Raw genomic sequence first — 9,398 nt, forward strand, 5'->3', positions numbered from 1 at the left:
CAAACATTCAGACCGTAGCGACTTCTTTTATTCCAAAATTTTTAAAGATTCATCCACGTGTCACTAGTTCATTCTTTTTTATTGCTGAGCAGTGTTCCGTTACATGAACATACCACAATTTGTTCATCCACTTACTTCTTAAAGGAGTTTTAATCAATAAATTCATTTGATATTCCAAGATGAGGGGAGAGGGGACAGAACATGAATGACAATTTCTCGGAATCTAGGTCTTCCTTTCTTCCTCCCCAAATTCCTCACCTCCAAATTCCTCTCCTAGGCTTAGGCCCATACCCATCTTTCCTTCCCCAGCCCTCCTTTGCTGGAACCATGGGCCTGATGTTGGCCCTCTGCTCCTGAATCTCAAGCTGGAGTGAAGTATCCCTTTGGGGCATGAATTGAAGTCCAAGTTAGGTCCTTCAGGCTTCTTGTCAGCCTCTCCAGGTGTCCTGGGTCCACATCTCTGATCTCACTTTCACATCCCTCTTTCTCCTTTGCCTCTTTGGAGTCTCTGCCTTCTATGCTCCGACACTTGGAGGCGATCCATTGTGTCTTCTCCACTGCCCATGTTCCATTCACCTTGCCCAGAAAGGACTGTATGGCTGGCCCCAGTCCAAATCTGTTCAATCCTGGGCTTCTGCCAAATACATTCCAGTTATTTAACTGAGGGAGGAAGCATGGAAGTGTTTGAGAGCACAGACTCTGGAACAGGCTACCACATGCCAGCTGTGATTTAGCACTGTGCCTCTGTTTCTTCATCCACAGGCGAGAGCAACAGTCCTGCTTCATAGGACTGTCATGAGGATTAAATGAAATATCATAGTAAGCATTATATATGTGTTCCATTAAATAGATACACATAAATGTTCAAGTACTCTTTCTCACCACAAAGAATTCTACTTGCACTCATAGATTTATTCATTTGAAGATTATTTATTGAGGATTTCTCTGTGCCAGGAACTCTTCTCAAAATGGAGGAAGAAAGCAGTGAACATAACATACACAAATTGTATTCCACTAGGGCAGACAGATAATACAGAAATTAATAAGTACAAGTGTAGACCATATCTGTTAAGTGCCATGAGGAAATACAGAGTAGCCTAAAATCAGGACTGGGAATTTCCATGAGTGGGTCTGGGTGGGCCAAGCTGAGTTAAAGAGTTGCAGTCTCAAGGTGATTAGTAAAGGCCTTGCTGAAGGCTCCTTCTGAGAGCAGACCTGAAGGGTCTTGGGGAATGTGCCACAGGCCCATCTGGGGAAAGAAAAATTTTCTTCCTTGGTGGTAGAAACAACCAGTACAAAGGCCCAGAGGCCCCTGCCCTCTGCTGCTCAGTAGCAATTGTAGATCGACTGACTGTGGATGGACATACTATGTGAACTTTGATTAATTTCACTCATTCTACTTTCAGTTAGAATCTCTTGACCTTGATGTATTTTTTTTTTTTTTTTTTTTTTTTTTTACTCAAAGTGTTTAGAGATGGATACTCTGGCTGTGAATTTATAGCCTTAACACTTTTTAGCAAACAGATACAATGCCGGTTGTAGTGAAATCCAAATGAAGTGAGTTGGCCTCATCCCGCTTTGTTTACACTGTCTTCATGGTGCTGGGATGCTTGGGGAAAAGTGGGCACTAAGAATCGCCTTTGTTGCCCTCAGGGCTTCACTAAGAGACTGGCCACTTAGATCCAAGCTTAGCATTCAAAAGGGGGATTTGGAGAATGCTGAGAGGCTTAGCAGAGAGCTACCAGCTAGTCAAAGAATCAGAAAATACATCCAGAGGAGATATTTTAAGGACTGAGCATGCAATTATTTAGTTTGAAGAAGAGATGCTTATATGTTCCTTTCCTCTGAGAACAAACTGGAAGAAAATAGGCTTAACTTGCAGCATGACGACTTCACAGATGCTTGTAGAAAACAAAACCAGTGGCACCTGGGTGGCTCAGTGGGTTGAGCATCCAACTCTTGATTTCAGCTCAGGTCACGGTCTCCCGGTTCATGAGTTAGAGACCAGCATTGGGCTCTGAACTGACAGAGCAGACCCTCTTGGGATCCTGTCTCTCCCTCTCTTTCTGCCCTTCCCCTGTTCTCACTCTCTCAAAATAAATAAACAAACTTAAAAAAAAAAAAAGAACTTCCTTATAGGAAGTCTTATTAAAGAGTGTGATTGTTCGACTCCTAGACACTGAAATTATTAAAAGAAAGAGGAAAGAAAAATTCCCCACCTGTAATTTTTAACCTTGTTTTCTCTTTGACTTGTTTCTAAAACTCATCATCAAACAAACCAGTTGTTAAAAAAAAATTCAAAAATGGGTCACCTGGGTGGCTCAGTCATTTGAATGTCCCACTCGTGATTTCAGATCAGGTCATGATTCCAGGATCATAGGCCAGAACCCTGCATTGGGCTCCATGATGGGTGTGGGGCCTGCTTAAGATTCTCTCCTCTCTCTTTCTCTCTCTCTCTCCCTACCTCTGGTTCTCATTCACTCACTCTCTCTCTCAAATTAAAAAAAAAATCCAAAGAATAGGAAGCTTAGCTAAATCTTTCTAGAATTCTGCCTACTGGCTATCCAATTCATAGTGTTTTTGCCTTTTCTGAAATGGCCCAAGGGGGGCTGGTCTTTCTCTGACTTTGGATGGAATCTCAGGCATATCACCATAACTTTTTCAGTTACTCTTAGGTAATCAAGTCTCCTGAGCACTTTCAGTTCTAGAAACAATTTCATTTCATTAATTTGAATGTCTCATAAAAAAGCATAAAAGCATCAACAATAAAAGGAAAAAGTTGATAAAGCTTTATCAAAATTTTAAAAATCTGTTCTTCAGAAGATAACACTATGAAAATGAAAAGGCCCATCACAGACTGGAAAAAAAATATTAGCAACCGGTATCTGACAAAGAACCTGTGTCCAGACTATATGAAGACTCTATGAGCTGTAAGTCAATAATTAGAAAACAAGTAAATCAGTTTTTTTAAATGGGATAAAATACTGAATAGACATTGACAAAAGAAAATATACAAATGGCCAATAACACATAATAAGATGCTCAACATCATTAGTCATCTGGAAAATGAAATTTAAAACTAAAACAAGATACCACCCCACAACCACTAGAATAGCTAAAATGAAAAAGTCTGACATGATCAAACAATGAAAGATGTAGAACCACTGGGATTCCCATATGTTGTTTGTGGTCACACTAGAAAATGGAACGACTCAGGAAGAACATTTGATAATTTGCTAGAAAGGTAAACCCCCATGTTTCATACAACCCAACAGTTTCCACTTATAGGTGATTATGCAGAAGAAATGAAAACATGTTTGTGTAGAGACTTGAAAAGAATGTTCATAGCCTGTTAATAATAGCCCACATCTGGGGAAGAAACTCCAAATGTCCATCAATAGGTGAATGGAAAATAAACTGTAACATACTCATTCAATAGAGCAGTATTCAGGAATAAAAACGGGCAAACTGCAGGGCACCTGGGTGGCTCAGTCTGTTAAATGCCCAACTTTCGCTTGGGTCATGATCTCGTGGTCCATGAGTTCAAGCCCCACCTCAGGCTCTGTGCTGACAGCTCAAAACTTGTAGCCTGCTTTGGATTCTGTGCGTGCGTCTCTTTCTGTACCTCCCTTGCTGTACTCTCTCTCTCAAAAATAAATAAACACTAAAAAAAATTTTAAAGGGAGGGTAAACTGCTGATAAACACAACCTGGAATGATCTAAGAAACTTTACACGGAGTGAATGGAACCACCTCTTTTTCTCTCATTCTCTCTCTAAAATGAAAAACAAATACCCCTTCCAATATTATAATAACTCTTACCTCCTACTTTATTTAGAGCTTCTCTTTCCCCAAGTTCTTTTATGCTTTCACCCTGGAAGCCTGAAGTGGAACTATGAGGGTAGGTTGGATTTTGTTTCCTTCTGATCTATACTTCTTCCTCCCATAGTTTGTTTCTGGCTTTTCCAGATTTGGCCTAAGGAGGGAGAATTAGGGAAAGACGGCCATAGTCTTTGGGTACAGACATAATAGGACATTCGTACACTTGGGACTTGACAGATGTCTGAAGCTGGTGCTCAGTTTCCTGGAAAGCTTTTATGGGGTCTTGGAGAGTGCTCTGTTGTGAACCCGGGTTGAAATTCCCAAGATGTGGCTGACATGGAGCCCCAGAGCCTTATCACGCAGGGGTGTACCTCACACAGACTCTCCCTTCGTCAAGGCTCAACCACTCTTCCACAACGCCCTCCTGGCAAGGCCCGCTGGAAATAACTCTTCAGTGGAAAAGGTGGGCTTGGTGCACTGGAAAACCGCATTCTTGCCCCCACCGCTGGGGGCAGCAGTGAGCAGCAATGTGGCCTTACTCTCTCTCTCTTCTCAAACCAGTCCTTATGCTCTCACAACCTTTGGGATGAGTGTCCAGCTCATCCTTTGTCACTTGGTTTCAGATGAAGAGGAAGCGCCCTCGTCCCTCGCCACGGGGTGGGGTGGAACAGGAAGCTCACACACTGACAACCTCTCCAAAGATCCAGAGAAAGCTTAACTGGGTGATGGGCCAGGGGTCATGAAACAGTTACTGCCTGCCCCCTTGGTAAGTCCTTCACCGTGGACTTACCTCAGTTTGGTTCCTGAGTGTAGACGGCATCTACTAATTTTTCTTGACTTTTGAGGGCCCTGTTTACATCGGTACAGAAAGTATTCAGTTTTAGAATTCTGTTTACATTTTTATGATTTGTGAGGGTAAATACCTACAAATAAATTCTGATACTTTCATAAAAACGTTTCTCAAACATTCTGAAATTGAAATTTATCAAATCTGTGACATGATAATAGATCCTCAATTAGAGTTATCTTCATATAGAATTTTCTATTTCTCAACAGCATGTTTTACAAGGATGATTTGAATTTTTGGTATGGGAAAAAAATTTAAGTACAAAAATAAAAACCCCTTTACTATTTTGTGGCAAAGGGGTTTCATTAGAATCGATTGCTTTTTCTGAAAAGTACCAATAAATGTACTATTACTAATCTACAGGCAACCCTGACAGTTTGTGCTAGCTTTAGTCCAGCTTCCCTGAATAGGCAAAGGTTGTTTTCTCATTCTTTCCCTTCTGGTCAATTCTTAAGGTCTGGAAGAACAGGCTCTTTTGATATGAAGAAGACATGTGGTAGGCAGGGTGTGGCTTCGATTCAGTCAGAGGCCAAGGAAGAATGGCCCGGGCCAGGGAAAGCTGTCCCTCCCCTTTCAGGAACTTGGCAGCTGAGACAATACTTGAAAAGCAGCCCTCAGGTGTGCCCGGCTGGCATCTTAGGTTCTGTGTAATTCTAGAAGATTCTTCTCTGGGCTGTCCCTGGAGCCCCCAAAAGAATTCCTTCCTTAGTAACAAAGCATGAGAACAAGGCTCTTCTAGTCTTTCTTATGGGTTTTATGAAGATGAAATGGCTCCAATTTTTAAAGATTCACCTGAGGTTTAAGCACTATTTCCTAGAGAGTTTCTTAAAACTCCATTCTTCTTTTACTTTGTAGAAAAGCACAAAATTCTGAAGATAGTCACATCTCATCTTTAATCTCCAGTTTGCCAGCTTCACTAAATCACAGAATTGTTAGAGCCAAATGTAACCTAAGAGCTTATTACATCACAGATAAGTAAACCATGACCCAAGAAAGTGAAGTGACCCAGTTCCCACCACCCAGACCAGATCCCAGACTTACCCTCAGGCTCTCACTGGCTTTCTCGGCCTCAGCACCATTAACCTTCTAGGCTGGATAATTCTTTGTTGTGAGGGGCTATGCTGTGCATTGTAGAATGCCTATCAGCATCCCTGGCCTCTACCCACTAGAAGCCAGAAGCACCCCTTCTCCCTCCATCATCGTGACTGCCAAGGGTCCCATGGGGGACAAAGTCACCCCTGCTTGAGAACCACTTGTCTGCCAATTTCCTCAGCACCCACCCCCTGCCGTGAGCTAGGAGATGGTCCGTTTTAGTAACAGTAGCTGTCTGTACGAGCGCAGCCTGCTTCCTTCACTTCTCCCACTCAGCTGCTAATTGGACCCAATCTTGCTTATCAAGCGCCTCCTGGGTGAGAGATAAGCCCTGGTCGTGGTTAACAGGCCCACAGGAACCATGAAATCCTCTTCTGCTTCTGCAGTTCTCCTTATGTAATTCCCCGTGTCTGTGCCCTGTCTCCCAGCCCCTTCCTGAGCTCCCTGAGGGTGGAGGCGTATTCCCCCCGATTGGCATCATTCATCCCACCATCCTCCCTACTGAATGTATACCGCGCTGGGGACAAAGCAGAAGCACAGCAAATGCAACTGACGAACCAGCTCTTCAGTGAGGCTGGCTCTTTTCAAACACAAAGGCACAGGGGCTCAGATGTTTACATGTGTGAACATCTAAGCGAACACGAGAGGGACAGAAAATGACTGCCCGGCAGTCCCCTTGATGGCTCAAGATCTAAGGAGTTAACGCTGAGAAGGCGGAGTACTCTCAGCCTGGGAAGGTTAAAGCCTCTAAGACTGATGTTTTTTTCTGCTTTATGTAAATGAGGTTGGAACTGAGTAAACTTGGAGAAAAACCCAATGCGGTGAAAACAAAAATATTCCTGAGATTTCCAAATGTATATACTAACTGAATAGCTGTTTTGATGAGGAGCCTATCCTGGAAGGAACTAACCATACTGGGTACTCTTTTGGCCAGAAAGTTTTTGTGGAAAGAAAGAATAAACTCTGCTCTCAGGTAATTATAGTCAAAATGAAAGAGACTGGGGCACCTGGGTGGCTCAGTCAGTTGAGCCTCTGACTTTGGCTCAGCTTGTGATCTCATGGCTCGTGGGTTCAAGCCCCACATCAGGCTCTGTGCTGACAGCTCAGAGCCTGGAGCCTGCTTTGGATTCTGTGTCTCCCTCCTCTCTGCCCGCCCCCCCCACTCTCAAAAATAAATAAACATTAAAAAAAAAACAACAAATGAAAGAGACCAAGATAGTAAGTCAACTTATTGTGGTGATCAGATCACACTATACAAATACCAGATCGTTTTTGTTGCACATCTGAAAATAATATGATGTTAGATGCCACTTGCACTTCACTCACCCATTCATTCACCCATTTGTTTTATAATTCATTCGATAAATACATAGGAAGAATGTATGTATCAAAAATGGACACAAAGGACAATCTTTCATTTATGCATGTGAGAGGGTTTTCCTTTTTTTAAATATTTTTACATTGTAGTACTTGTTTTGCCTGTTGGTGGTGTTTGCTCATTTAATACATTCCGTCAAGGACAGAAAGTACATGCTGGGTTTTTTTTGTTTTTTTTTTTTCCCCCAGGAAGTATGTCTTGGGTTTTTCCCTTATTATTTTCATTACTTTTTTTTTTTTCCCTCTTCTTTTTTTGGTGGTAGTGGTGGTTATGTTTAAATGAAGTTGCTTTTACAGCACCAAAGACTTAATCATCCATTTCCTATATAAAAGGTAGCTACTTTTTTGCATGGACCTCAAGTATACTGTAGTATAGAGGTGGAATTTAAGGAAAGGTATTAAGCAGGCTGTGTTGTAGCTTATGAACAAGTAATAAATTGTATCATATATCTTGAATGTATCATAGATAAGCTGCTATATAACGATCACCACTTCAGATAGCTGTGAAATTAGGTGATTAACTAGTTGTTACTTAACCTTCTAATTTCTGTATAAGTCTAATTACATGAAATAGAAGTTGGGGTTTTGATTTTTTACTTTGCTTTTCTGTTTGGAGTGTCATTGTAACTACTGTAGTGTAAATGATGGAAAATAATTGCATATGTTAAAAAATAATAAAATAAAAATAACATAGAAAAAATAAATAAATAAATATTTTTTAAAAAAGGACACAAAGGGCAAATCACTGTGGAACATGCTGCTGAGGGAACATTAAGAATGCCTGGCTAAGGCAGAGAAGGACAGAAATCATATGTTTGCCCTCATAGGTCTAGCAGGAAAACAAGAGAGACCTAATGGAGAACCAGGGGGAGCGGAGGAGGGAGAGAGAGTTGGGGAGAGAGAGGGATGCAAAACTTGAGAGACTATTGAATGCTGAGAATGAACTGAGGGTTGAAGGGGAAGAGGGAGGAGGGAAAAGAGGTGGTGGTGATGGTGGAGGGCACTTAAGGGGAAGAGCACTGGGTGTTGTATGGAAAACAATTTGACAATAAAATATTATGGAAAAAAATGCCTGGCTAAAAAATTATTTAATGAATTTAATTTAATTTTATTTTATTTTATTTTACCTAAGAGAATGCCTGACTAGAGTACAGCCACTATGGAAAAAGTATGAAGGATCCTCAAAAACAGAACTGCCACATGATCCAGCAATTCTACTCTGGGAATATATCCAAGGGTAAGGAAAACAAGAAGTCAAAAAGATACCAGCACCTCCATGTTCACAGCAGCATTATTTATAATGGCTAAGACATAAAAACAACCTAAGTGTCCATCAGTGGCTGTGTAGCTAAAGAAGTCATGGTACATACAGACAAGGAACTATTATTCACCCATAAAGAATGAGGAAGTCCTGACATTTGTGCTAACGTGGATGGACCCTGAGGACATGATGCTAAGTGAAAGAAGCCAAAAAGAGAAAAGCAAATCCTATATGATCTCACTTGATCCTATGTAATCTCACTTAATCTAAAAAACCACCAAACTCATAGAAAAAGGAACTGCATTTGTGGTTACTAGAAATGGAGGGAGGGGGAGGAGGAATTGGAGGAAAAGGGTCAAAAGACACAAATTTGCAGTTATAAGATAAATAACCACCAGGGAGGTACCATACAACATGATGAGTTAGCTAACACTGCTGTATGATACAGAGGAAAGTGAAGAGAGTAGATTCCTCATCCCAAGGAAAAACATGTTTTCCCTTTATTTGTTTCTTTTTATTGCATCTATCTGAGAAGACGGATGTCAGCTGAACCTATTGTGTATCTAAATCAAACGACTGTACTGTATACCTTCAGCTTACACAGTACGTATGTCAATCATTTCCCAATAAAACTGGGAAAAATTGATTAAAACAATTAAAAGAGTGCCTGGTTAGGTAATGGAATTTGGATAGACTAGGACATTCGCCACCACAGAGAAAATGACAGGTGCAGATGGATGCTCTGGATGGAAGTGCGTCACCAAGCATATGGGATGGCAGCCTCTGATGAGGCTTCTCCTGAGAGCCCTGACTCCCCCTCCTGAGGACAGGATAAAAGCAGCATGTCCTAGTGTCCAAAGGGCCGACTGTTGCTGTGCATGCTGTGAAATATCACCACAGTGCCGATCACAGGTGAACAAGGCTGAGCTCATCCATCCTGACACCTGTGATCAGAAGCCCGCTCTGGCCAGAGCTGGGGAGGACAGGCTCTCCCCAAAGT

This window comes from Suricata suricatta, chromosome 1 (genome assembly GCF_006229205.1).
Source record: "Suricata suricatta isolate VVHF042 chromosome 1, meerkat_22Aug2017_6uvM2_HiC, whole genome shotgun sequence".
NCBI classification, from domain to species: domain Eukaryota; kingdom Metazoa; phylum Chordata; class Mammalia; order Carnivora; family Herpestidae; genus Suricata; species Suricata suricatta.